This window comes from Sorex araneus, chromosome 9 (genome assembly GCF_027595985.1).
Source record: "Sorex araneus isolate mSorAra2 chromosome 9, mSorAra2.pri, whole genome shotgun sequence".
Lineage (NCBI taxonomy): Eukaryota > Metazoa > Chordata > Mammalia > Eulipotyphla > Soricidae > Sorex > Sorex araneus.
Genome location: NC_073310.1, coordinates 24,784,767 through 24,811,711, shown reverse-complemented (window position 1 = coordinate 24,811,711; position 26,945 = coordinate 24,784,767). Strand labels below are relative to the sequence as shown.

The 26,945-nt window shown below is 35.4% G+C and overlaps 1 pseudogene; it reads left to right on the top strand.

Annotated features, from left to right (window-relative positions):
- Positions 1-314: 314 nt before the first annotated feature.
- Positions 315-26,457, top strand: LOC101558647 (heterogeneous nuclear ribonucleoprotein D0-like; annotated as a pseudogene).
- The last annotated feature ends 488 nt before the right edge of the window (positions 26,458-26,945 follow it).

Below are 26,945 nucleotides of genomic sequence, written 5' to 3'. Positions count from 1 at the left end.
CTAATCATCCTTACGGGTGTTCCCAATGTACCAAAAACAAGTGTTTGGTTGGCTGGCATGTTGTAACAATCCACACGCTGACAAACATGCACTACCTGCATCTCTGGGCAGCACTTGGGACATCTGCAGCCTCAGGTTGATCTCCTAGAGATTTATGGAATGCACCCAGAGGTTGTTGAGCAGCTGGCAGAGCAGGACCCTGTTGAGGAGGGTCTGCCAGGTCGATAACCCACGCAGAGACCCAGGTCACCCAGTGGCTGGCGGGCAGCACCCTGTAGTGGATGAGCCACTGAGCACACCATTGCTTCAGCTCCATGCAGCGCTACAACTCGGCTTGGTTGCGGTCCCTCCATGCCCCGTCGACGCCACTCCATCCGAATCTTACAAAACAGCCAGCAACGTCCAGCAGTGGTCACGTGCAGAGTTCCCTGTCTGGTGTGTTGAGCCACATCATAAGGCGAGATCGTGAGCCGAGTTCAGGAGAGCATGAAGGGTTCGAGAGGCGTTGGTGCTATCTTGGACATAATAATAATAATAGCACTGTCTGTAGCACTGTCGTCCCATTGTCCATTGATTTGCTCAAGTGGGCACCAGTAACATCTCCATTGTGAGACTTGTTACTGTTTTTGGCATATTGAATATGCCACAGGGAGCTTGCCAGGCTCTGCTGTGCAGGCGGGATACTCTTGGTAGCTTGCCGGGCTCTCTGAGAGGAATGGACAAATCGAACCCGGGTTGGCCACGTGCAAAGCAAATGCCCTACCCACTGTGCTATCTCTCCAGTTCATAATAATAATAAAAATAAATAAACTTACAGCTTGGATTTCACTAGATTCGACTGACACCTACAGTAAGCCTTTCAATTTTGATTGATATTGTCGTAATGGACACAGATTATTCTGGATAGAATAAATAATTTTTGGCTATTTTTAAATTAATTTATTCTTTTATTGAATCACCATGTGGAAAGTTACAAAACTTTCAGGTTTAAGTCTCAGTCATACAATGCTAGAATACCCATCCTTTCACCAGTGCACATATTCCAACACCAAGAATCACAGTATACCTCCCCCCCAACCCCCACCTCTCCTGTGTAACTGATAAATTTCAATTTACTTTCACTTTACTTTGATTACATTCAATATTTCAACAAAAAACTCACTATTATTGTTTGGAGTTTCTCCCGCCTAAAGTCGGACCTGCTGAAAAGGAAGCATTTGATAATTAGTTTTCCCTTGCTGAGAATGAAGAGATATGAGGTCAAGTGGTTGCACTAGTGGCCACATGGTTTTGGATTTCTGTATTTTAGTATTTTAGTAACTAAGTCCAGAGAAATATCTGCCAGAAATTGCATCATTGCAAGCTTGTACCTCTCAGCTACTTTATATTCCATATATGAGTGTAATCTTTCTGTCTCTTTCTTTCTGACTCATTTCACTCAGCATGATACTTTCCATGTTGATCCACTTATATGCAAATTTCATGACTTCATGTTTTCTGACAGCTACATAGTATTCCATTGTGTAGATGTACCAGAGTTTCTTTAACCAGTCATCTGTTTTTGGGCACTCTGTTTTTTTCCAGATTGTGGCTATTGTAAACAGTGCTGCAATGAACATAGAAATGCAGATGTCATCTCTACTATACCTTTTTGCCTCTCTGGGATATATTCCCAGGAGTGGTATTGCTGGGTCAAATGGGAGCTCAATTTCTAATTTTTTGAGAATTGAATTTTTGGCTATTTTTAAAGGACACATTTCCTGGTCATATGAGGTAACATTATGGCCTCTTACTCTTTAAGCTATGAATAAATGTCCAGAAAATATCCTATAACATTTCTTTTGTTGCCAAATTTTCTACTTATTAAAAGAGTTTTTAAACCATGGAATCTCCATCTGGAGTGTGAATTATGACCTACTGGATTCACTTTTATATGTAGCACATTTAATGAATCCTTGCTCTCTTATTTTCATATTTTTATGTTTTCTTTAAAAGACACATTTGCCCTCAACCTTATAATCATTTAAATTATAACCCTGTCTTGATCTATTTGTTTATCTATTTGTTCTTTTTAATATCTCAATGCTATCTACATAGCGTTTTATCAAAAACTATTCTTCTAGATTTATGCTATATACTTAGCTTCTGACTTTTAAATCCTGTTTTAAATATTGTTTTAAATATCTTTGCCTATTGCAACAATTTACTGTGTTGTGACATTCATTTGACTTTAAAGTTTCACCATCCTTCAATTACAATTTCTTTTACGTGTTTGCTACCATCAAATTAAATATATTGTCTTGTACCTAAAATTTTTCTTTGCATTTTGATGTCTCAGGTAAAATCTGATTTAAGGTATTTAAGATATGTAAGTATTTAAGATATGGAAATATCAGAAAAGAATAAAACATCATTTCTCTGCACATCATGTCTTGCAATCCAACCTAAGTATCTCTCACTGCTTATCAAAGCATCATCCCCTTTCCAATATAGAAATGAAAAAAAGCTAACAACAAATAACAGCAGCAAAACCCTCATAAGACCATAACTAAGAATTACTATCAAACTTGCTTAGATATTTTAATAATATTTTATACATAGAGAGAATTTCTAAAACTTTTGTTTAATGATGCATTTTTATTTTCTTTGTATGAGTTGCAAAAAACAAAACACATGGTTTTCACCCTTAGAAATCTCACATTGTGGGGCTGGAGCGATAGCACAGCGGGTAGGGCATTTGCCTTGCACACGGCTGACCCAGGTTCGATTCCCAGCATCCCATATGGTCCCCTGAGGACCACCAGGAGTAAGGAGCAATTCCTGAGTGCAGAGCGAGGAGTAACCCCTATGCATCTCCAGGTGTGACCCAAAAAAGCAAAAAGAAAAAAGAAATCTCACATTGTTTAGGATCTAATTCTTTATATATATATGTATATGTATATATATATACACATAACTTTATTAAGGCAACAGTTTAGTTACAGACATTTAATTTTCCAACACCAATTCCACCAAAATTGCACCTTACCACCACCAATATTTCCAATTTTCCCTACCACACCTGAACCCTGCCTATACCGCAGACCCTCAAAAATTTATTTTATATTGTTCGGTATAACTAATTTGCAAAAAGGATGATCAAAACTGTTTTCTTAGACCTGGAAAGGAGATCCTCTGCCTGTATTCTTCTGTCTCCAGGAACACAAAAGTCATGCCCTAAGCCACCTCTGGCTGGAGCCAGATAATCTCATCATCAGGGACCATCTAGAATGCATGTCCTCTCCGGGAAGGGAGCACAACATGATGCTCGCCATAACCGTGCAGCCAGACCCTGCATCAGGCTGTTTCACTCGGGGTGCCCAGCCTGGAGGGGGGCAGGTGAGACCCCTCCTGTCCCTTGGGACCTAGCGTTGGCAGCCGAAAACTTCCAGAACTCAACCTCTGCCTCTCCACACACTTGGGCCAGCCTCACCCACAAGTGTGCCTATTCTAGGTCAGCATAGCTGAGAATGCCACACACCACTCTCCCATACTCCAAGAGTACCAAACCACATTTGATGGGGTTCAAAGTAGGAGGCAAACAATCTTTTTTTTACAGATATAATATATACATATATACATCTATATATATATATAATCACTGCAGAACCTGGCAAGCTCCCCGTGGAGTATTCGATATGCCAAAAACAGTAACAATAATAACAGGTCTCATGAAAGAAGAGTTCAAAACTCTGAGTTGAAAAGCAGTGGTGAGTAAGCAACACTTATTAAAACTAGAATTTCTTCCTTAATTATGCTAGTCTAAATTAAAATAATAAATTTAACCTCAATCACTATTATATTAAACGTATAAAGAGTCTAATTGGAGTCTAAAGAGAAAGAGATGCAGAATAAATCTGTGCCAGATTTAAAATGCAAGGCATTATTTTTTCACAAGTAATTTAAATAATTTGACTAAGTCAAATAAAGGTTGCAACCTTTCCTGTCAAATGGAATGAAAAAATTCACACTGATTCACCTTTTTACAGTTTCCTCTATAAAAAACACTAGTGAATGATTTAACTATGCCTCTTCCTTATTGAAAGTTTTGGTTGGTTGATTAATATTTTATGAATTTGTGCAATTAAACTGTCCATATTTAATAAGTATTTCAACTAGCATTTCTTTTACTATACAAAGTTAACTTTATTTTTAAGTTCCTTTGTTTGTAGTGCTTCCCACTCAGTACAATTAAATTTGGTTTTATGGCAATGCAATATGCAGTAATATTCAAAAAAGCCATAAAATATTTCATAAAATTATATAAACAATCGAAGTTCATATTTTAGATTCAAATCAATACTTTGGGAAATACAGTCATCATAAATATAAGAATATGAAATAGATATTTTCTGCATTGACAATTAATATTTGATAATGTTAACTTTATAGCAGGTAGGGCGTTTGTCTTGCATGCAACTGAATGGGTTCGATTCCTTCATCCCTCTTGGGGAGCCTGGCAAGCTACCGAGAGTATCCTGCCCACCAGGCAGAGCCTGGTAAGCTACTCATGGTGTATTTGATATGCCAAAAACAGTGACAACAAGTCTCACAACAGAGATGTTATTGGTGCCCACTCGAGCAAATCGATGAACAACAAGATGACAGTGCAACAGATAATCAAACTATCACATTGTGATTTTAAAACTGCACTTGCTTGATTCCTAATAAAATTGCCTACAGATTAAAGTATAAAAACTTTATTTTGTAACAAATATGCTTTGTGGGGGATCTTTTTTTTCAGGTTATTTATTTCTCTTCTATTGACATAAGTATAAAAAAATTTATTGAGTTCCATATTTGTGTTAGACCTTAATGTTTATCAGATATACTACAATATAGGATAACACTGGGTTTGTCCTTTTAGCCTTGGCATAGGGAACCTAGTTTACCTTAAAGTAATGTCTTTTCTGTATGGACACAGGAAGACAGTTTAATGTCAGGCTTTGTAACTTGTGGGCTGATTGACTCCAGTAATATTTACTTCTGGGCATTTGCTTTCTTGACTCAGTTGCCCTTAGTTCCTAGCACCCTAAAAGCAGGGTCTTGATGAGGGACAGAATGGACCCAGGGAAAACTGTGAGCTACCCTGGCATCGAAATGGGCCAGACCAAAGTGCCATAATACTAAACTATAAGTTGAGAGCCTGGTCATAGACAAATGCTGTCATGATCCAAAAGTAACAATGAGACTAGGACTCTGCTAGGGTTAGGAAGACTAACCTGGTCTGAGGACTATGATCTGGAATATATAGTGAGATATCCTCAGGAAGAACCAAACTTTGAGTTTGATATATCTGTTACTGTGCTTATACAGAATGACATTGCTAGAAATATTAGAAGTAAATTTGCTATAACTATTTTAAGTAGATTACTAGCTGAGGAAGGAAGAAAGTGACACACCCTTGTTTGGATCCCACCCTTAAGCCTAGTAATCTGGAGTAATCTCCTTAGATGAGATTTTGTTAATCTCCTGGAGAAATGGTTTTTAGCCCTCTTTGTTGATTTGTTAATGTTCAACCCACCTTTGTGTCACCACCCTATGTTATTGCTGTATAAACTAAGACTGTAAGGGGGAAGACACAGAAAGAGATAGGCAAGACAGAAGCAGCAGAGAAGACACAGAGGAGAGAAGACACAGAAGTGGAAGAGAAGACAAAGAAGCAGAGGTAAGACAGAAGCAAGGAGAAGAGATAGAAGTGGAGAGAGAAGACACAGAAGCAGGAAGAAGACAGAAAGAAGCAGAGACAAAGAGAGATTGAAAGAGACTAGAGGAGAGACTACAGAGATAGAGACAGAGATAGAGAGACAGACAGGAGAGAGCACAGCGGCACACACAGAAGCAGAGCACAAGGAGGAGCCATCCTGACCTGGTCCATACACAGCAGCTTGGGAGCACCAAACACGAGCAGTGAGAGAGAGAGAGTGCCACCCTAAGAGCCCTCGAACACCACAACACACATCGCATCTCTCCCTCCTGTGAGTGCGCGCATGTTTGTATTTTTCACACTACAGGAAATTATTCAAACAAAATGTCAGCTTCATCGGAAACTTAAATTTCTATGTAGTAGATAAGGTAAAGTCATTAACACAAGCATTATCACATCTTATTAAAAGTAGTAAGTGGAAAATAGGGGACAGAAGTCTTAGGAAAGGCGAAGAAAGGTGATGCTATTTGCAATTTGCATAAATCCTCAGTGTGAGGGGCTGGAGCGATAGCACAGCGGGTAGGGCGTTTGCCTTGCACGCGGCCGACCCGGGTTCAAATCCCAGCATCCCATATGGTCCCCTGAGCACGGCCAGGGGTAATTCCTGAGTGCAGAGCCAGGAGTAACCCCTGTGCATCGCCAGGTGTGACCCAAAAAGCAAAAAAAAAAAAATCCTCAGTGTGAATCTCACAAAATATGCCACTATATGAATAACTGGTGGGATCCATAAGCACTATTTGTGGGATCTGATGTAGAAATCCAGTGAGAAAAGTTTGTGGTTTGTATATGTGTTCTGCATACCACATAATGAGAGTAGTTTATGTGAGCACAAAATCTTGACAATAGTAACTGAATGTCATGAAGTAAAAAATTTCCTCATATAAAAATGATATTTATCAGTAGAAATGACATCTGCACTTGTATGTTTATTGCAGCACTATTTATAATAGCCAGAATCTGGAAAGAACCCAAGTGTCTGAAAACAGATGACTGGTTAAAGAAACTTTGGTATATCTATACAATGGAATACTATGCAGTGTTAGAAAAGATGAAACCATGAAATTTGCATATAAGTGGATCAACATGGAGAGTATCATGCTAAGCGGAATGAGTCAGAAAGAGCAGGACAGACACAGAATGACTGCATTCATTTGTGGAATATAAAGTAACATAATAGGAGAATATCACCTAAGGATAGTAGAGATAAAGGCCAGGAGGGTTCCCCATGGCTTGGAAGCCCATCTCATGTGTTGGGGGAAAAGGCAGGTGGGATTGAGAAGAGAGCACTAAACAAAAGATGATTGGAGGGATCACTCTGGATGGTAGATGGGTGTTCAAATTAGGCTATATACAAAACATGATGGCTGCTTAGGGCCTATGTTGCAAACCATAACACCCAAAAGGAGAGAGAAAGTAAGAGGGGATGTGTCTGCCACAAGGCACGGGGTGCGAAGGGGTGTGGGTGGTGGGAGGCACACTGGCAAAATTGGTGGTAGAGAACAGCTGCTGGGAGAGGGATGGGTACTCAAACATTGTTTGATTGAAATGTGCTTTGATTTACTTAAAATAACTTTCAGAATCATAAAATAAACCTCAGAGCAGTTAGACCTACTACCTTAAGAAGTACTACATGAATATGGAAACGTGAAATTTGATTTAGTTTTCAAAAACACAAGTTACAAGATACTCCATGTTTTAAAGAATATATACAGTATCTCATGATCTCCTTACTTATCATAACACTGTTGAAAAAAAGATTTATAAAAAGTTATTCCTTAGTTGTGAAATAACTATTAAAGATGTCCTAGAAATAAATGGGTAACTATTTAATTATAACATGACTTTATATAATCATTAACATTACTAGAGGAGAAAAGTTCATAACTTAATTAAGGCATGAACATAGCACATTTCATAAGCTTATAAAAATAATGGCTTTTTTATTGATTTTCTCTCTGGTTGATCTTACCAATGATTGGTGTGGGTCTTAAACTTTATGGATACTGTATTGCAAATAGTTGATGTCTCTCTTCAGACCTATTATTTGTGCTTCACATGTTTCAATGCCCTTCACTTTGTGAATATATGCAAGTGAGTGTTAAAGCCTCTTAATGTAGTAATACTATAATGATTATATAATACCCATCCTGATTTTTATTAACTTTTTAATTGGGACACATTTTGTCTGATAGAGTATGGTAGTCTCTGCTTCTTATGAACTTCCATTTACCTTGTGTTTTTTAATACTTTTTAAAAAATACTTTACCCATGCTTCTCAGCAAATTTAAAGTGAGTCTTTTTGTATAATACGGGTTGGTTTCTGTCCGTGATATATTCATTGTGAGTTTTTTCACTGTGAGTTTAGGATATTAAAATTAGAAAATCTGAGTAAAAAATAGATAGTTCTTCCTTCCCAAAGGCAAATACACATTCTTCTCCAATGCACATAAAATAATCCCCGGGATAAATGTTGGGACAGGCTGTCAAAATGTGTCTAGAACAATATCAAGTATATTTTCTTATCATATCAGGATCTAAATTAGCCATATGAATAAAGTTGGATAAACTCAAGGTGTTTGATTGAGTTTTTGCTTTCCTTTGTTTCTATTTTGTTTTGGGGTTACACACAGTAATGCTTAGGACTTCTCCTGGTTTTCTGCTTTAGAATCAATACTGGTAGCATTTGGGAGACCATAGATAGTACTGGAGATCTAACCATATTTGGCTGAATGCAAGGCAAATACTTAATCTCCTGTAAACTCTTGCCCCCAAACTCAAAAATTTTGAGACTAAAGAACATTGATCCAGTTTACCATTGTATCAACAGAGAAATAACTGTCTACTCTTACTACTATAATTTAACATAGCATTGGAAGGCCAACATTGAAAAATGCATCAAGTAATAGAAAAATGTCCAAATTGAAAACAAGATACACTATTTTAACAATGACCTGTTAAATACATAGGAAATTTAAAAGACTCTTATTGCAGAGTTATAAATGATAAAATTACACTGCAAAGTGACAGGCTACAAAATCAGTATACATAAATCTATTACCCTTTTTTAAAAAATGAAAAAAAATAAACCAAATTAAAAAAAAAACTATTTACAATTGTATCAAGAAGAATCCAGTATTTCGTTATCAACTTAAAAAATAGGTGAGGCAACCTGACTACTGATGCAATCTACAAGGCGGTGACTTTTGGATTTCCCAGTTTAGAAGTCTCCAGGAGGTCATGGTCTCTATACAATGGAATACTATGCTGCAGTTAGGAAAAATGAAGTCATGATACTCGTTTATAAATGGATGGACACCAACTAAGATAAAAATTTAAAATTATTTTGAAGAGGGGCTGGAGTAATAGCACAGCTGGTAGGGCGTTTGCCTTGCACGCGGCCAACCTGGGTTCGATTCCCAGCATCCCATATGGTCCCCTGAGCACCGCCAGGAGTAATTCCTGAGTGCATAAGCCAGGAGTAACCCCTGTGCATCGCCAGGTATGACCCAAAAAGAAGGCCAAAAAAAATTTTAAAGATCTATAGACTTTAAAGATCTATAGTTTGATGTTGAGAGTATGAGTAAGAGATTGGGGTTTTAAATATTTGAAACCACGTTACTCATTAACCATGTTAATGAGATTAATATATGAGTTTGAGACTACGACTCTGAGAGGTCGTAAGTTATATAATGTTGTGTCCTATAATATGACTCTGCTTGCTCAGCAAAATTTCAATATAATAAATTTACTGGAGATGGAATATCACGGTGATATTTGGAACACTTCCAGATGTAAATTTGATCTTCTGACCCACTTTAAAAAAACCTCTTGTTTCTGCCTTTTAGAGAAATGAATATTTGAGTCAGGTTTTACTGGCAGACTTATTAGCCCAACTTCAGCAACTAACCCAGCAATAAAAGCAAACTCTGGCACTTACTCAGTTAAGAACTCACTTATCTGTAGTTTATAGCTTATAAAGTTCTCTGTTCAATAAGCATTGAATTGCATCAAAAGAAAATGTACTTAACTTGCTCTGTAATTTCATGTTACTTTTGTGGGAGCAAAGGTCTTGATTCTGAATCTACAGATTTAACCAACTAAATTGGAAATTCATACAATGCAGTTAAGGAGTACAATCATGCATTGATACTGAAAAGATAGAGGTGTTTTGTTTCTTTTAATTACCCCTTGTCTAATATAATATATTTTCATTTAGATATAATTTTTATCTAATGACATATTGTAAATAAGCCAGAGATAAATTATATTGGGAGATATATGTGGGAAATACATATGACAAATATTATGACATTTTGTATAAGGATCTAAGAAGTCACATATTAAGATGTTTGGTGGGATTTTGTTTGTATCTTCCTGAATTACCTCATCTGGATAAAATTTTTTCCTGTTTTGAAATGACAAAGATTGCTGTTTCTCAAATAACAGCATATTTTGTTATTTATCAATATTTTTTTAGCAATTTTAATCATTTCTACCCAAATTTTAGTTTTATTTCTTAAGAGACTTTATTTTAATAATTGCAATTCTTTGTCTTCCCAAGACTGAATAATAATCTAATAGATACTTGTTGAATAACTGCTAAGGGAATAATGGCATTTATTATATTCTATTATTTTAAGAATACTTTAGTGATTACTTTAATAAACTTTAAAAATTATAGCAAAGTTATACCTGTCTGTGTTCAGAATCTAAAGCCTCTACATTTTTTCTTCATATAGTTGTCCAGTTGGTACATTTCAACTTGTCAAAGCTAGATTTTTAGGCTTCTCAAGACACAATGGTCTAAGTTTTGTGCCTCTGAAATCACCAAAGTCAAGTCAATTTCTGATATGTCTGCCTAAATGTTTAGGAATGTGATAGATATGTTTGCATTTGCACATGTCAATATTATTTTATATGTTCAGTGCTTTCTAGCCAAATCTATGTCTAACTCATATACAAAACAAGAAAAACAAACTGGCATCTATGAAAAAGTATTAAAAAATGAAACTTCTGTAAGTTCAGAAACTAAAGTTTCAGAATGTTTTAAAGTTTTGATTTCTGAACTTTTTTTTAGTTTTTCATTCACCAAATTTCTTAAAGAATTGATAAATTCAATTTTATATTCTTACAAGTAAATCGAAACTGCAGTTAATTTTGAGGGGGAAATGACACATCTTTTACTGATTAAAACTAGTAATCAGTTATAATAATAACAATTTGTAGACAAATTCCATTTTCTGCATAACTTGGGGATGTTGGCATTAGATATAAAAATGCCCTATATATTAGTTTCAAATTCTAAACATAAATTCTTTGTTAAAAGATGAAATAAAACAAAGACAAAATAAGCAAAATGATCCAAAATTTCAAAAGTGTAGATTCTTATTGAAAGTTAGGGTATATTAGAAATCAACCCTCATTAACTCTAAATAAACTCTTAGATACATAAATTAATTTCATAGGAGAAGATTCCTAATTGCCTGATTCTTTGCAGTCAATCTCTATTTAAAATTTTCTAACAAAATAGACTAAAACTTTAGTAATCCAAAACAGCCTATCTTATTAAATTATCTCGGTAGTGTGCCTTAGTAATCTAGAATGTCTAAACTCCCAAAGCATACTTGGTTTGAAAAGGCAAAAACAGAAAAGCTGCAGTTTTCTTTGTCAAATATTTGTTCTAAGTTTCACCTCCTGGACACATAACCAAATGGTCAATGGTTATTTAATTTTATTGAGGTAAGTAAAATAGTATAGTTAATCAGTATATTTGATATTTAGTTACCAAATCATCATTACCAAATATGTGAAATTATCTATTTCCTTATTGATTATTCCATTCTATTTATTGTTGAATTAGTTATTGATCCACCTTAAAAGTCTAAACTTATTTACACTAAATATATATCACTTACTGTATATAATTGCACAATCATTCCAGGTTATATATCAATTTGGTGTACAAGTTTATAAGTGTTTGAGTCATGACAATATTATAGTGGTCATTATTATAGTGTTATGACAATATTATAGTACTGTAGAGTGGAATCATATCACATTCAAATCTATCCAAACACTCTTTAGTCTATTCTACAGAAGCCCATAAAGCAAAGACAATCTTTTCATTGAAGATGAACTACTTCCTATTGAATATTGTGCCACCTTGTAAACATCAAACACTTCTAGAAGATAACTAACCCAAGAAAATATTAGATTCTTTAAATAATAAGTTTAAGGTTATGACAATAAAATTTGTTTTCTCTGTTTCTAATTGTCAGGTATAAATTGGCTTCATCATGATGTCCCATGATTAGAACTCTGTTACAGAGTACAAGCTGTACACTGCATCTCGAGTGTCACAATCTAAAGCAAAGCTGGGGAGTAATTTGCTTCAGGTGCCCAATCCTTTGGTGTTCAGTGAGTGGTTCATGATATGCAGCCAAAGTGTACAGGAACTGTAGGTAGTGATTAGGGATAGAGAACTCCAAAGGTAATAACAGCTTAGAGATAAAGGCAAAATTAGTCTGATATCAATAATTTATATAAAATACATGATAGATATTTTGTCACGAACTGTAATTTTCCACTGTCAAAATATTCCTCTTTTTATTTTTATTTTAGAGGGAGAATTATTAAACATCAGTGGCATTAGGATGAATCATCAAGTTCAAAGCAGAGCTATCGACACTATAATTTTTCAGAAAATAAATCTGATATTATATAAGTCATACATAATATAATATAATCATATATATAAAATAACTCAATAAATCTTTAACCTGATTTTTGCCTATTTATTTGGTTGAAGTAATGACTACTGTAAAGAAATAAGCAAATAAACAAATTTACAATCATATAAGTATAAAACCGATTGAAATAAACCAACAAACTTAAATGCAATTATTTAGATTTTTTTCATGAAGAGGCAATTGAACTGCTATGTTTGTATGCAACTCACATGAACACTGATATCCAAGACAATTTCTCAAGAAATGACAGAAATGTTGATTCTGGAATCATGGTAATCCTTTAATTAAAAATGGCTTATTTTATTCTGAATTTGTAAAGCAAATGAACAGGTGCTAAAATGTCAGTAACCTTCTTTTAGTGCATCCTCATAACTTTGTTTCTTTCTGACTCTTTAACAGCTAAGTTTGAAGTATCATTGAGATGAAGTGGCTTTTTTTCTCAATGTTCAAAGGATTGGATTTCAATTCTGGTTGATAATGCCAGGTCCCAATACACTGCTGTTATTTCCGTCAGTTAATTCCTTTTGTATTGTACTTTGTCATAGTTTTCATCTAATGCATAAATCCAATTTTCTGTTAAACAATGTTAGAATTATCTAAGTCAACAAAAACATTCCCAAGTGAAATAAAATAAGACATCAGAGAGATAATATCTTCAGAAAATTTTATTTCTTTCTTCAGAGTTGAATTGAAAGGAGAACAAAACTCTTTTTGATAAATAAGTTAGGTACTGAAAAATTTTCAGAGTATTAAAAGATACTGCAATAAAATATGTAATGAGAAAAATAGGTTTGATTTTTGCAACTAGTACTTTAAAATGTGCTGTTTAAAATAAGTTCTGTTTGAAATAATATTCTATTAATATTTCTTTTTATAGTAATCTGTTTTCAATTCTAAATCTTCTATACAGAAAAAAGTTAATGCTTGTTAGAAGAAATAAGATTTTCTATAATATGCCAGAGAAGTTCAAACATTAACTATTAGTAAATATTCCAGGTCAGTTTATAGCTAGACTAAATTTTAAATCTTTGTTTCCTTCTTGTTGCATAGATCCTTGTTTCTTAAAGAAAAGAATAAATAAAATTATTTTGTGATGCTTATGAAATGGAATGAATCCTAGGATTCTTGGTTACTGCATTACTAGAATTATATAACAGTTTTATTTTCTGAATAAAAAAAAATCAGAGAAACTCAAAGTGAGAATCTCTATATCAAGATTTCATGAATTTGACAGATCCTTGCTAAATTTGGTAAATTTATCCTTAATAAATTCATTAATCAAATTCTTATTTACTATATTTTACTACTAATTGGAATGCATTAAATTCAATTCTGGATCCTTCTTAAAGAAGAACTTTACAATTTTGCACAGAAATGCAAATTTTCCTAGAGGAAACTAGAAGATTGAACAAGTTTCTTTAAGATATGTGTTGACATTTTAGGCTAGTCTTTGTCGGGGGAATATTCTCAAAAACTGCTCTACTACACATATGAGCATCCATGTTTCAACATTTTTTAAAAAAGAAATATTTCTTATTTTTCAGATCCTTTAGAGTTGTCCCTTGTTCAAAAACAGATTATCTAGAAAAATAATAGAATGCCCCAATTTTCCTCAATGTCCCCAACCACTGCAAAGGAAAAGATAGTCATCCAGCTAATTTTTCTTTCTAGGTTTGACCTTCCTCTCTGAATGATCTTAATCTGTTTATGTGTGATTTCTTTCAAACATGAATTTTAGCTCTTCCATCTATATGTACCTCTAAGCATGACAAAATTAAACCCTGTATCAAGACCCAATTTTTCTTACTATAGTGTTTGAGTGCTAGATCAAGACTTAAAGTTCAGTACATGGCCACATAAAACTAATCTTTGTTTGACATAACGACTTTTCAAAATTTCATTAGAAATAAATGTCTCTTTTTATTCCTAAATGCACACTAATGTTCTTTTACAACTGTTCAGACTGACTTTAACACATTTTACACACTGGCTCATTTTGTCCTCAATGCTTTTTGGTAATCCTCTCTAAAACAAAATGTGTTTCCTTCAATTGCATAAAGAAATTGTATTGATTATACCATTTAACCTAGAATTTTTACTTTCGAGAGAGCAAAGTCTGATATTTTTATTCATTCATTATCTATTTTCAAATTATTTTTTTAATTTTCTTAGCAATAACATCTTTTTAATATACTAGTTATTATATAGCAGGCAAAGAAATGTCTACAACTATTTTTTTGCTTTTTGGGTCACACCCAGCGATACTCAGGGGTCACTCCTGGCTCTGCACTCAGGAATTACCCCTGGCCATGCTCAGGGGACCATATGGGATGCTGGGAATCGAACCTGGGTCGGCCACGTGCAAGGCAAACGCCCTACCCAATGTGCTATCACTCCAGCCCAAAATATTTAGAACTTTTGCTTAAATATTGATGCCCTATTGTAGTTATTGTTTGGTCACATTTTCCATGCCAAAATTCATTCATTCTGTTCATACTTATAAGCAATACTTTATTCTACTGAACTAGGTAAGTTATATCAGGAAACAATTCAAGATATTCCTATATACAAATAAATATATTTATATGTATATGTATTATTTAGAGAAATTAAAGCACATGGCTTATTTATTGATGAGAGACAAAAAATTAGAGGACTCAAGTTCGAAGAGATTGTACCCACAAAAATAAAACATTTAAGAAAACATATATAAACATATATATATACATATGTATATATATTTTCTTTATCAGCATTCCTACTCTAATTAACAAATGACCACCAGTGAGAAATCTGCTTCACAATGAAACCTGATTAGTTAATCTTTTATAAGCACACAAGAAGAATCAAGAGGCATCTCACCTATGAAATAGAATATTTAAAGTTTTATAGGATTCAGGGAAGTGGTAATATTTAAATAAAAACTGTTTCATGTTTTTTTAATGAAACTTTGATTTTGATACGATTAAAAAATGAACACCAAGTGAAAACACATTCTTATATTTCTGGAAACTACAAAGTTAAGACGTATGTTGAATGTACTTATGGAAACTTATTTAAATCTATGCTTGAGTTGGTGATAGGATCATTTTTCTAAAGATATCCAGTCACAAGATATCCAGTCGCAAATATTTCTAATGGTTCATGACTATAGAAAACAAAACTAGTTAATGAATAAAAACATCAATATTAACTCAAGAATGTGTTATTTTAGTACTTTATTACTATAGTATGAAATTGGGAAAAATATTGTTTACTGTCAACTTTTCTACTGGCTTGATCTTTGTCTGGTATACCAGCATGATGATTTATTGTTCATATCTTTACATTCTCAATCTTAGATTTTCCTTCTGGTATAGATAAGGATATTCTCTGTATGAACATTTTGCGAAACTTCCATGTAACCCCAATATAATAACACTGTATTTTTATTTTTGGAACAAGTCATTTGTGTTGGTTATTTTCCCTTCACTCCATTCTTTGTATGTTTTACTTTTTTTATTTTATAAGTACCAAGAGCATCCTGCCCGCACGGTAGAGGCTTGCAAGCTCTCCGTGGCATATTTGATATACCAAATACAGTAGCAATGATGGGTCTCATTCCCCTTACCCTGAAAGAGCCTCCAATAAGGCACCGCTGGGAAGAAGAGTAAAAAGAGGCTGCTAAAATCTCAGGGCTAGGATTAATGAAGACTTACTCCCACTCTGGTAAATCAGTGATCAATGGGATTACAGTGATACAGTGATTTTTATAAGAACAGGGTTTTGGTAGTTAATATAATGAATCATGCTTCCAGTGGAAAAGGTAATTTGAAAAATCTCTTGAGTTAAATGAAGACACTTTGTAATGGGAGCATAACATTTTTCAGTTAAAGTCAGGTAAAGAATAGAGAGAGATTAAAGAGATAATGTAATGGAGTGGGTACTTGCCTTGCACATAATGGATCAGGGTTCAATCCCCAATACCCATATAGTCCTCTGAGCCCTGTCAGGAGTGATTCCTGAGCAGCCAAGAGTAAGCCCTGAGCTGTATTTGGATCCAAAGTAAAGCAAAACAGAACAAAATAGAATAGATGCTGAATACAACATTGGTGCTAGTTGTACTCTCTGTATCACCTGTTCCACTGTTGCTATTCGTTTCCTGATCTCAGTCAGTCCTACAGGATAAACTGGATTTATGGTGACAGTTTGCTTATCTTGCTGATCTGTAGTTATGGTTAGCTGTAGACTGATCCATACTTACTCTATATTCTGGGTTTGTCTTGCATTCCTTTTTGGCTTAAACTCTGCTTTTCTTTATTTTTGCTTCAGGTTATACCTGGTAGTGCTCAGCGGTGATTTTCCCCAGTTATTGGCTATGCTGGGGATTTTCTGCAGTACCAGCGATGTACCAGGAGTCAAATCCTACAGGACACTTACATACAAATCATGCATTCAACCAAACTATTGAGTGCTCCCTCCTGTACTGACTCTAATTTTGGTCTATAACTTGGATATTGTGGAGCTTTTGGTGAAAGCTTAGGCTTTTCTCCCCATATCAAGCACAGATAGACCTTTGACCTGAAGGGGCTACATGCCTTTTAGCAGATTGTTGGAGACCAGAATTGGTACAAGTCTTTAGTTTAGGCACTGAATCACTGTCACTGTCATCTCGTTGATCATCAATTTGCTCAAGTGGGCACCAGTAAGGTCTCCATTCATCCTAGCCCTGAGATTTAAGTAGCATCTCTTTAGTTGTTCTTCCCAGCGGTGTCGCACCGGAGCAGCCGTATAGTCTAGTTCTCCCTCTTGGAGAACCCAGCAAGCTACTGAGTGTAGCCTGTCTGAACAGCAGAACCTGGCAAGCTCCCTGTGGCATATTCGATATGCCAAAAACAGTAACAATGATGGGTCTAATTCTCCTGACCAAACAGTAGGAGCTAGAAGACAGAACACAGGAATAAAAGTGGGACCTTGGGGGTTGAGATCTCAGGTACTTATTAATATAAGGTTTATCACAAAGGTTTACAGAGAGGCTATGGCAATGTCCTACCTTTATCCCCTTCCCTATAAGATTGTGGGACAAACTGGTTCTTGTTGATGTATTTTCTGTTGATTTATTTATCAATTTGCCATTTATTAAAGCTTTGTTGGCACAAGTAATAGAAAGTAAATTCATTACGTGCCTAAGAGGTCTGGTTGAGGGTGGGAGGAAAAATGGGGACATTCGTAGAAGGCCAGTCACACTGGTGGTGTTGGAACTTCGAATGCCTGAAACAAATGTATAATGAACAACATTGTAAATCACGGTGTTTTAACTAAATTTTTTTTTTTAAAAAAGAGAATTGTGGGAAATTGGAACTGCAAAAATACAGTGGCTAGGGCATTTGTCCTCCATGTGACTGACCAGGTTTAATTTGCAGTACCCCATATGGTCCCTTGTGCATTGCCTGGAATGATTCCTGAACTCAGAACTAAGAGCACTGCTGAATTTAAAAAAAGATAAATAAAAAATTTAAATAATTTTAAAATTTTCAAAATGAATAAAAAGAAGATAAATGTGAGTGTACCTTTTGCTTCTGTTTTAATTTTCATGTACCCCAAATTGACACGTGATTTGCTAAAGTCATTGTTCAGTATTCTTCATAAGACTTTTTTGCTTTTCAAGTATTTTTGAGGTCTAGATATTAGTACGAGTAGGTATTTGATCTGATATTGTAGAATACATGAAATATTGAGTCTAATCAATGTTGTAGAATGAATGAGTGAATGACTACAAAATGAATACAATGTCATCAATATGTTATCAATGACATTAAATCCATGAAGGACATAATTGCAGCTGTTACATATAATAACAAAAGCTCTATTATCATTTTTGGTCTAGTCATACAATCAATTATTAGTTATTCCTTGAGAAACAATATTATAGTATCTGTTTTTCTATCTGGTTCACATGCATAGCAAAGAGCCACTAAATCTTGAAGATTTTGTGACTTTTTTTTGGAAAATTTGCTTATTACTCATAATGTTCACTTTGTACCAATCTCTGGATTTCATATCAAAGTGTCACTAAGTTCTAGAAAGTACCTGAACACTCTCTGTACTAAGCTAGTTCCATACAAAATATAACGTGTTATTTATTTCTTTTTATAAAAGCAGTTCACAATAATTTGTTACAGTAATATTTCAACACCGATACCACCACCATAAACCTTCCACCAACATTGTTTCTAATTTTCCTACTACACAGCCTGCCCCAATAGCCGGGCCTAAATGATTTATTGTATTGCTTGTTATGATTAACTCGCTAAAATTAATCAAAAATAATTTTTTTTCAGAAAAAAAGTGTCTGAAGATTGTTGTATCTCACCCTGGAGCCATTACGCTCTTATATAAAGGCTAACGTATTGTTACAGGTTAAACCCTATGTGTTAATATTTTCTTAATCGAGATTGGTTGCCTTCTACTTTATATCCCATCCAATGTAGTGTGCTACTCCTGGTATATCAGTGGTGTAGAGTATGAGATGTTGCTTTTGCAGCTGCACGCTTCAGGAATTCTAAAATTTTGATGGGTTAATATTGCTGAATTTTTAACTTGATGGTGACTTTGGGGTCCAGAAGCATTTCCACAGCTTGTTGATCTCTTTCAAGATTTATTTATGAATCTCTGGATCATGGTCAGTTAATGAGTTTATGTGGCACTAGAGGCAGTTCATGGGCATTGACTGCCAGGCTCCCAGAAGAACATAAGGAGGGGTGAGCTCACCCATCCATGACTCAATGAGAGCCTGGAATTTTCTGTCTAATATGTCATTTTCTTCAAATAAAGTTGAATCTGACTCCATGATTGTATCCTGGTCAATCAGCTGGAAATTCTATTGCAGGCATTATTTAGAATGTTTCTCAATATGAAACGGTTCTGCAATAGTCATGAATTTCTTATTTAGCACACGCTAACTTATCATCTAACTCTGTGGGTTTCCCTGCAATACCCTTTATTCAAACTTGGAATTTACTTTACATTAAATTTTTTTGTTGCTTCTGTTCTACATGGAGCACAGATCTTTGCCAGAAATGAGCTAATCAAACTCAGAATCAAAACTTTATCTGTTCACCTCAGTTCTATCACAGAAATTGGAAAATGTATGATTGACTTCAAAGAAGTAAACCATAATTTTCTCCTCCATTCCTTATAGTCCAAGCAAAGAACTCAAGGTTAATGTGGAAAATTATTGTGAGCCTGCTGTGTGGGTAGGGTTGAGAAGTAATTGGAAAAGTGGAGAAAATAGTGGAGGGAAGGTAACAGTTGTGGTGAGATTGATGTCAGAGTATTGAATGCCTGTAACAAAACTTTTTAAGCAATTGTGTTTAAATAAAGTGGAGAATGTGTGTTTTTTTAAAATTTCAGTTATCTGTCATCCTCTTAAATTATTATAAATATATTTTATTGAGGCAACACTTAGGAAATAAATATGTTTGTGGTAAAATTGCATGTCTCTTCAAAATGCATGTTGTCTTGAAAAGGTACTTCCACACTTATTTTACCTTCATATTATAGAAATCATATAATTAAAACCTTTACTAGAATGTCCTTCACAATAGAATGGGTATATTTTAACCTTAGTTTTTATGTTTTTTTCTGTCACAGTGTACATTTTAGAATTAAATAGGTGCATGTAGAGAAGTGGACTCCAAATAAACAATAATGCTTTAGCCCTAAATTATTTTATTTGGCTGGAGCAATAGCACAGCAGGTAGGGCGTTTTCCTTGCACACGGCTGACCCGGGTTTGATTTCTCCGTTCCTCTCAGAGAGCCCAGCAAGCTACTGAGCGTATCCCGCCCACAGGGCAGAGCCTGGCAAGCTACTCGTGGTATATTCGATATGCCAAAAACAGTGACAACAAGTCTCACAATAGAGACATTACTGGTGTCTGATCGAGCAAATTGATGCACGACAGGGTGACAGTGCTACAGTGCTACAGTGCTTCTCATATTAATAATTATGGCACATTTTTCACATTCATGGAATTTACCGTAATAATAGTAAATAGTACTGTTATATGAGGGAGGAAACAAGTTCTTCAAGATAGTTTATTCAATTTAATACAATTCAATTTAAAGATATCCAAAAAGAAATCAGTCTTCTTAAAATTATATTTTATAAAACATAAAAAACAGACATAAGTACCAACTATAATCTTATGCAAGTAAATGAATGACCATCTTTGTATTCAATTGTAATTTTTTCTTTTACTTTTTTGTTTAATATTTCTCAGTATTGTTCAGTGCTTATGTTTAAGTGGTTCAACATGCAAAAGGCTATGTGCAATGTCTAAAAATCTATTGAGTGTCATTCAGTTTTAAAATCACATTAAGAAACGTATAGGTCCTTCATGGGATCAATTTGTTGATACAAAACCTATCAGGAAATAGATTGCCTTAGAAGGGATAATATATTAAGGAATACTTATGTCAAATTTCCTATAGAGGAAGCTAGAATTCATTCTATAATTCTAAAAATGAAACAAGTAACCAAATATTTATTAGGAAAATAAAAAGAAGGCAAGCGAGATACACCTCTATAGGAAGTTCAGGCCTTGAATTTGGGAGACCAAACTCAACCCATAGTACTGTTTATCCTCAAATCTCAATCCGGAATCTCCATGGGGGACTGTATTAATATAAAGAGAGAAAAGGAAGTTAGAAAACAGCAAGAGCTAATATGAAAGTGAAAACAAACATTTGGAACTTATTTTCTGAAAAACAAGTGGGTAGAGGTTCACAGAGTTTTAGAAGGCAGCAAATGATTCATGTCTTTCTTAATTTTGATAATACATATTGAGCTGTGATCACTGATTCACTGGCTGATATGTATAATATACCAGCAAATAAGCCAAAGAGAATTACTAATTTTAAAACATCCTGTCCTAATTGTTTTATGCTGAACCTTTCTTTTATTGTCTCACTCATTTCTATGTCTCCCTCTTGACTAATTTCTTTCCTAGACATGGCTTATATATTATTTAAAATTTTAATATTTTTTATCATTGGACATTTTATCTTGCAACTAATGCATAGTAGATGTCTGAATTCTGTTCGCATTTTCTAAACTTGCAATTTAAGTAAATTCTGTAGCTACTTGCTATTTTGGTTATTACCCATTTGAATTTAAATGAATATTAAAGCAAAATATTAGAACAAAATAAATATTAGAGCAAAATAAAATATAAATTCTTTTTAGTCACAGTGACATTTTAACTACTTAGTATCTACATGGGGTATAGCTACTGTGTTAGATAGTGAAAATAATTTTATTATCAGAAAATGAAATTTTATCAAATGATACTGGCTTTTTTTTATACTGACTTTAAATAATATTTAAATAACAATATCCACTTTGACAGCAAGCTACTTGCAGACAAATAAACTTATCAAGACTTATTTTATAACTTCCTTTTGAAAGACGCTCAGTAGTAATAGTTGAAATTTTAGTTATTTTCCTAAACTTGACTCCTGGGGAAACTGCAGAATGCTTCAGGTGTTCCATGTAGTTCTCTGTTCTATCCAGTTTTAACTCCAATATCTCTGAAGCACAGTACGATATTTTTACTTAACTATAAATTAGATCTTGTTTTATCAAGTCTTTTAAAATGAGAATAGCATTTCTCTTGCAAGCCTCATAAAATGAGATTTATTTATTTTTTGCCTATACTTCTTTACTACCCTGAAATATGTATTGTACACATTGCCATTTTATTCTTCTTAATACTAATAAACATCTCCTCATTCTAGCAAGGGAACTCTATTAAACATACATTTCTTCACATCATATTGTGCAATAAATCATGTCACAAAGTAGGGCATAATTACAGATTGAAAATTGAGGAAAGAAATTCTCTTCTAGAGAGTGCAGAAAACAGTAACACCCAACCAACACCTCGGTTTTAGCTTGGTAAAGACTGCTGTTGAACTTTTGGTTTAACTTTTTTTTAGATAATTCAGTTTTTACTCATTTTAAAAAATACAGATAAATGTATAATTTAAAATGTACTTTATTTAGCATTTCTTAATTCAATCTCTTTCAACTTTAGTTATGAAAAAAATTTCTGGGGCCAGAGAGATTGTACAAAGGTCATCACACTTGCCTTACTTGCATATGACTCCAGTTGAACTCAGGTAACATCTAGTCCCCTCAACACTACTGCAGTGACCACGGAGCACATAGCCTGAAGTAACATATGCCACGTCACAGTGGGGACATATGACTGAAATCTTCAGGCAAATAATTGGCAAAGATAATATATCCAGGGGCCTGAGTGATAGTATAGTGGGTAGGGAGCTTGCTTTGCATGCAGTTGACCGGAGGTTAATCCCTGGCACCCCATATGATAACCTGAGTATCTCCAGAAATGAGCACAGATTCAGGAGTAAATCCTGAGCACCACCTGGTAAGGCTCTAAAACAAAAATTAAATAATACATTTAAAATAATAACTTATTTTCAACTATAAGGTCTAAGGAGGAAATTCTAGTAGAATTTATAAAATTCAAATATTAATTTATATGTTTATGTAAGAAATGTAAGACTGGAGTGATAGCACAGCAGTTAGGGTGTTTGCCTTGCATGCGGCTGACCCAGGTTTGATTCCTCCATCCCTCTCGGAGAGCTTGGCAAGCTATTGAGAGTATCCCGCCTGCACGGCAGAGCCTGGCAAGCTACCCATGGGGTATTAGATATGCCAAAAACAGTAACAACAAGTCTCACAATGGAGACGTCACTGGTGCCTGCTCGAGCAATCGATGAACAACGGGACGACAGTGCTACAGTGCTATGTAAGAAATCACAGTTGATATCAAAATATACTTTATTGGTGTTTGATACAGAACAGACTACAGACTGATTTTGAAGTACTTCCAATATTATCTCTTTCGTGAGTACTGCAGGTAAAGAGTGTGTGTGTGTGTGTGTATGTGTGTGTGTACTGTGGGTAAAGGGTGTGTGTATGTGTGTGTGTGTGTGTGTGTAGAAAGGGTTTTTTTTATTATTATTTTATTTTTATTCGATTCCTCAGCCCCTGTCAGAAAGCCTGGCAAGCTACTGAGAGTATCCCGCCCGCACAACAGAGCCTGGCAAGCTTCCCATGGCGTATTCGATACGCCAAAAACAGTAACAAGTCTCACATTGGAGATGTTGCTGGTGCCCACTCGAGCAATTCGATGAACAATGGGAGGACAGTGCTACTGTAATTTGGTTCTGGTCATCTACAGAGAACCTACGCTAGCAATCTATCTTTCCCCATGGAGTTTGCTTTATGAGACGTGGTCAAACTAGAATAATAATTTGTATACTGCCTATGCTGAAATTCATTGTAAAGTCACTCATGAACTCAATGACAAATTTATAAGTTGTAAATTTATAAATATATGAAAGTGAATTTGCTATGTAACATGCAGTGTTATAATAAATGGGGACAAATTCATATTAAGAAAACATAAATATAAATTTATTTTAAGTATTTTAAATATACTTTATTACATTAAAATTCTATATTGAATATTTATACTTCATCTTCTTAATATATTTGTCATTGGACACCAAAGTTGATTCCATATCTTAGCTATTGTACTGAGTACAGCAATGAATACTGGTGAGCACATGTCCTTTTGAGAGAGTGTTTTTATGTCCTGGGGATAGATGCCCTAAAGTGGAATTTTAGGATCATATGACAGTTCAATTTTAAATTTACTGAGAACACTTCATATTGTTTTCCACATGTATTGTACCAAACAACATTCTAACCAGCAGTGAATAAGTAACTTTTTCACCACATCCCTACCAACAGATAGTTTCTACTAATTGAATACTATGCAGCTGCAAGGAATTATGAAATCATGCAACTTGCTGAAATATGGTTGGAACTGGAAGATATGTTGAGTGAAGTAAGCCAGAAGAGGAAAGACAAATGCAAGATGATCTCACTTGTCTGTGAAACCTAGACTACTGGATGAGGAAATGTATTATACTAAAAGGGGGATGCTTAGATCATCCTTGACCACAGTGTTAAGAGAGGAGACAGACAGAGAAGGTAAGAAATCAAGGGTTATTTCTACTGTGCTTTTTTGCATCCTCGGTATATATTCTCAGAAGTGGTATTGCGAGGTCATATGGAAGCTCAATTTCTAGTTTTTGAAGGACTGTCCATATTGTTTTCCAGAAAGGCTGGACTAGTCGGCATTCCCACCAACAGGGAAGGAGAGTCCCTTTTTTCCCACATCCATGGTTGATTTTGTTCATCTGTACCTATATATTCATTGCAGCACTGTTCACAATAGCCAAAATATGGAAACAACCTGAGTGCCCTAAAACAGATGACTGGTTAAAAAAACTTTGGTACATCTACACAATGGAATACTATGCAGCTGTTAGGAGAGATAAAGTCATGAAATTTGCGTATAAATGGATAGACATGGAGAGCATCATGCTAAGTGAAATTGTGGGGTCCCATCCTGTCCCGCAGGGAGGACCCTTCGTGGGGCTAAGGAGGGGACGTAACCGAATGAACAGACGCAGAGCCAGAAGGAGGAGGAGAGAGAGAGAGAGAGTTTATGAAATGAGTCAGAAAGAGAGGGACAGGCATAGAGGGACTGCACTCATTTGTGGAGTATAAAATATAACATCACATGAGGCGGAAACCCAAGGACAGTAGATAAAAGGGCCAGGGGGATTGCCCTACAGCTGGAAGACTGCTTCATGAGTAGAGGGGAGAAGGCATATGGAATATAGAAGGGATCATTAAGAAAATCATGGCTGGAGGAACGAACCAGTTGAGATGGGAAATGCATGCCACAAGTAGATAATGGACCAAACATGATGGCCTCTCAGTGTCTGTGTTGCAAGCTATAATGCCCAAAAGTAGAGAAAGAGTATGGGGAATATTGTCTGCCTTAGAGGCAGGGGGAGGGTGGGAAAGGTGGGGTATACCCGGGATATTGGTGGTGGGGAATGTGCACTGGTGGAGGGATGGGTGTTTGATCATTGTGAGATTTAACCCAAAGATGAAAGCTTGTAACTATCTCACGGTGATTCAATAAAATTAAAAAAAATCTTTAAAAGGGCAGCAGCAGCGGGAAGCGGCGCCGGAACTGGGGGCAGGTCCTTGGCCAGAGGCTCCGAAGGGGGCAGCGCCGAGTCGGAGGGGGCGAAGATGGATGCCAGTAAGAACAAGGAAAATGAAGGCCATTCAAACTCCCCACGGCACTCTGAAGCAGCAACGGCACAGCAGGAAGAATGGAAAATGTTTATAGGCGGCCTTAGCTGGGACACTACAAAGAAAGATCTGAAGGGCTACTTTTCCAAATTTGGCGAAGTTGTAGACTGCACTCTGAAGTTAGATCCTATCACAGGGCGATCGAGGGGTTTTGGCTTTGTGCTATTTAAAGAGTCGGAGAGTGCAGACAAGGTCATGGATCTAAAAGAACACAAATTGAATGGGAAGGTGATTGATACTAAAAGGGCCAAAACCATGAAAACAAAAGAACCTGTTAAAAAATATTTGTTGGTGGCCTTTCTCCAGATACACCTGAAGAGAAAATAAGGGGGTACTTTGGTGGCTTTGGTGAGGTGGAATCCATAGAAATCCCCATGGACAACAAGACCAGTAAGAGGCATGGATTCTGCTTTATAACCTTTAAGGAAGAGGGACCAATGAAGAAGATCATGGAAAAGAAATACCACAATGTTGGTCTTAGTAAATGTGAGATCAAATTGGCCATGTCCAAGGAGCAGTATCAGCAGCAGCAGCAGTGGGGTCTAGGGGAGGGTTTGCAGGAAGAGCTCGAGAAAGAGGTGGTGACGAGCAGAGTGGTTATGGGAAAGTATCCAGGCGAGGTGGTCATCAAAATAGCTACAAACCATACTAAATTATTCCATTTGCAACTTATCCCCAACAGGTGGTGAAGCAGTATTTTCCAATTTGAAGATTCTCCTGCCACCTGCTAATAGCAGTTCAAACTAAATTTTTTGTATCAAGTCCCCGAATGGAAGTATGACGTTGGTGTTGGTTCGCTCTGAAGTTTAATTCTGAGTTCTCATTCAAAGAAATTTGCTTTCAAAAACATTTTTAAAAAAGGAAAAAAAATAGAAATCAAGGGTTAAGACAGCAAGAAGTAATGGATTAACAGGCACCAAGGTTTCAGCTACATCAGTGATATGAGTGAAGGGTATAACCAAACACCCAAAATACAGAACTGAAAGCATGAGATCTAAGCTGCAACCACTGAAATTTTGTAATGTGCTTGTCAAGTTGACAGATGGGTGGAGTGGGGCTTGGGATAGGAGGCAATCTGGAAACACTGGTGGAGAGAAGCTGACACTGATGGAGTAACTGGTATTGAATGAATGATTGTGTGCCTTAAATGCAACTATCAGTAATTTTGTAAAGCCTGGTTCTTTATTAAAATTTCTT